This window comes from Vulpes vulpes, chromosome 11 (genome assembly GCF_048418805.1).
Source record: "Vulpes vulpes isolate BD-2025 chromosome 11, VulVul3, whole genome shotgun sequence".
In the NCBI taxonomy this organism is placed as follows: Eukaryota; Metazoa; Chordata; class Mammalia; order Carnivora; family Canidae; genus Vulpes; species Vulpes vulpes.
The window spans coordinates 1,815,499-1,819,674 of record NC_132790.1 but is presented as its reverse complement, the minus strand read 5'-3'; positions in this window follow the sequence as shown (position 1 = coordinate 1,819,674).

The following is a 4,176-nucleotide window of genomic DNA, read 5'->3' as shown; positions in this document are numbered from 1 at the left end:
AACATCAGCTAGCTCTGAAGCAACCCTTTCCAGTTCTACTTTGGATAGATTTTTCACACGTCCCCCCTCTCTATCCCTACTGGCCTTATCTGATCTTGTCACCTCTCCCGGGACTGGCTCCACAATACCGTTACTAATGTCCCTCTAGGCCCTGCCCACCCACCCACCCTGCCAAAGCCATCCTGCTATTGCCATGCTTTTAGCAGCTTCGCGTGCCTGCAGTGGGGGCCTGACGTTGCTCTCTCTTACAGTCCCCCAGGTTCAGGGCATACCTCAAGCCTTGGAGGCAGTGGGTGGGTGTCTGCCCTACCTACCCGGATCCCCACTGCCACTTTCAAACCACTTATCTCCTAACCCCTTCGAAACTCCCAGTTCTTCTGACCATCACCTGACCACACAACCCAATACTGCTCTTCCTGACTGTCATAAGGCTAAGTCACCCTCGTTACTGAAATCCTAGCACCCAGCTCACCATCTTCTATTACTACCGTCATAATTCTTGGCAATTTGAATATCCATATAAAAAAGTCTTCCCAAATCCTTGCCTGTCAGGTTTTTTTTTTTTTTTTTTTTTTATCTTCTCAATTCCATCAATATATTCCATCTGGGCCACCCATTGCCGTGGTCATAGCCAGGATCCTGTCACACCATCATCTGACCACAACGCCTACCGCTCCAACTTCCCTCAAGCGCCTCCAACCCCGCATTCTGCAGGAGTAGAACAGTCATCAACCGAAAACCTCTTCCTCACTATCCTCCATCCATGGCTAAGTACCATGTTTCAGCGCTATAATCACTCCTTGGAAAATACTCTTTAAATGCTTCGTTCTGTTCTCCCTCCCATCCTACTTGCCCTACTTGTCCAACCCTAATAAATAAAGCCTTACTCTGCTCCTAATCCCAAGTAGCTAAATTCTCCTCAGAAACAGAGTAAAACATGACAGAGTCCTGCTCATGGGTCCCATTTTGCCAAACAACATCGCCCATCGTCTCGTTATTTTCTCTGGTACGTTGGCTTTCCTCCTGGCAAGAGGCTCATTCTCTTGACCTCTCCCTCTTCTCTCCTACCTGCAGTAACTTCTTCTATCCCTCTACTTGCCTCCCTTTCACACTTCACTGAGAACCCAGACTGTCCGACAAGAACTACGCCTCTCATCCTCCTACCACCAATGCTACGAATCCAGCTACACCTGAACCCACGTACTGTGTTTTCTCCTGTCAACATGGAGGAAATTTCCTTCCACTTAAGAACTTAAGTTCCATTTAAGAACTACATTCCTAGAACCATCCTTGATCTCTCCTAACTCTTCAAGTCCCCTCTTTTACCTGGATCATCAACATCAGCACAGACGCATGTTTAATATCATCGATCTTAAGCAAAACAAACAATGTCCTTGACTTATGCCCTCTGCCAGGTTCCATCCCATTTATCTCCTCTCCACAAAACTTCTCCCAAGAGCTGTCTTCACGTATTCACATTCAATGGAAGTATTTATTGAATCAATTTGAAGAAAATGAGAACAGTCTTCACTCTTTACTTTTAGCGGACGGGTAAATGAAAGCACGTCCCAGGCACTGACCAGTTAACTTACTGTCGGGATGTCCTCAGCCAAGACCAGTATGTTAACCGAAGTCAGTTATTATGTAGAAAAAGAATATTGGTACATCTTATCAGAATTATCATACAAAAAAACAAACTAACCTGTATTTTTAGGTACTTCCACTTACTATTTTGTAATCCTGTGATAAGTTTCTAAATTGGATAAGATACCAAAAACTGAAAAAAAACTGAGGCATCTTCCAGGTAAGTAGACATAAAGCCAGGACTCACAGACCCAGGTCTGCAAGACCTATGTTCTTTCTATCAGAACATGATTTTGTGGGTATTATAGGTTATCTAGCTATTTCAGAGCAATTCCAATCAAAGCGAAAGAAGTCAGAGATATTTTCAAAACCTCAGCAGAAATTTCAAATGTTATGCTTCTAATGCTTAAAATATCAAGTATCCTGACATCAAGAAAAATGGATTCAGGTTAAAAACACTAACCTCCTGGTAATCAGGTAAACTGAAGTATTTGATTAATAAAATGGGATTTTAATAATAAATGGGTTTGGTAGTCAAAATCTTTTTACAACAGATCATTGGAGTAGAAAACAGGACATGACATGTCCATAAGATCAAGATTCTGCAAGCGTCCAAATTCTGCAGCGTACACAGATGCTTTTTACTCTTACCTCTACTTCTCCCCCAGCTACTTCTCGCTGTGTGTCCATGAGTATGGTCAGCCTCACAACCATTTGGAAAATCCCTGCTTATCTTTTACCAGCTCAAATGTCACCTCCTCTTTGTAAACTTTCTTAATCCCTTCACAGGCTGAACTATCTCTCCTCTATGTTCCCGGATGAAACTTTGAACTTGGCTTTAAGGAGTGTATTACAGCACTTAGTCTGACACAGGTTTTCCTGACTAGGCTGTAAATGATGACTGAATTAAAGAAATATGCCGAATATTCCTAAATCAAAACGCAAAACATCTGTCACAGAGTAAACGTTCAATTAGAGTAGTCCCTCCCTTATCTGTGGGGATATGTTCCAAGACCCCTCCCCTAGTGGATTCCTGAAACCACAGATAGTACCAAACCCCATATATACCTACACATCCATACCTATGATGACGTTTAACTCATATATTAAGCACACTAAGAGATTAACGACAATTCAGAACAATTACAATATACTATACTAAGTTATGTGAATGTGGTCTCTCTCTCAAAATACTCATTGTACCGTACTTACCCTTTTTTGAGACTGTGGTTGACCACAGCTTAACTAAAACCACGGAAATCAAAACTGCAGATAAGAGGGGACTACTGTAATACTGGGTAAACTACTGATTGAACAAAGTCTTATTAGAATTAGAGTTATAGTTACAAGTTATCTCAATGACTTAATCAACTGTGTGAAATTAAAGATTTCTTAAATGTAACACACATCTAATACCCCCAGGAATTCAGGCCTACGTATGCTTTGTTTTTAATACATGAGTTTATCACTAGCCTGGCTAATTGTACATTCTCCCTACACAGGTAAATTTGTTCAAGTAGAATGATCACCTAGAAATATCACTGTGTCTGAGAGGTTCTGAGGATGGTCAGGCCTCTAAATCTCACCAATATTCTGACCCAATGAACCCTACTGACTCCTCCTAAACTGTTCTTTGCTTAGAAGTGGATTTTCCTAGATCTCTGATGACATGAATACCCTTCAAAGAACCTACTGTTGTTTGTGCTGGTCAACACCACTGTACATTCATCACCAGAAACCTAACAGATGTCCAATTCAGCAGAAACATGGAATATGCTCTAAATAGGAATCACTTTTAAATGAACTTACTGAACTTTGTATTGTCACAACAAATCTTCTTTTCTTGACGGTTCCTAAAAAAAGATACAAACTTGTAAAATTTAGTAAAAAGTGCTGAGTGCTATTTTACTAATTTTTTGAACTACTTTACTTATGTATTTACTATTATGATCTGTTTCAATAAAATCTCACTTAATCTTTAACATTAAAAAATAATGTACTAGGGGATCCCTGGGTGGCTCAGCAGTTTGGCGCCTGCCTTTGGCCCAGGGCACAATCCTGGAGTCCCGGGATCGAGTCCCACGTCGGGCTCCCGGCATGGAGCCTGCTTCTCCCTCCTCCTGTGTCTCTGCCTATCTCTCTCTCTCTCTCTCTCTCTCTCTCTCTGAGTGTCTATCATAAATAAAAATAAATAACCCTTAAAAAATTTTAAAAAATAATGTACTGATAATCTTAATTTCAAAAATTTAACACCTAATTATAATTAATGTATGTGTTTGTACAAAGTGTAGCAAAATATTAGTAGTGTCTCAAGATTGGTATCTAAGATCCAGAGCATATAACAATGTTTTAAAATTTCCCTTTCAAAAACTCAACCCTTATTTCCTTGTTATAAAACATGCCTCTAGTCATTTAAAAATATTTACAGAGGAAAAAATACACCAAAAGTTATCAACAAAGACTGTTATTGATTACTCTAGGAATCTAACCCATTTAAATACTTCTAAGAGTTATCTTGGTGATACAGTTTGGAAATGCTTGTTTGAACAATTTAAGCTTAATCTTACTATGTTCATAAACATAAACACAGAA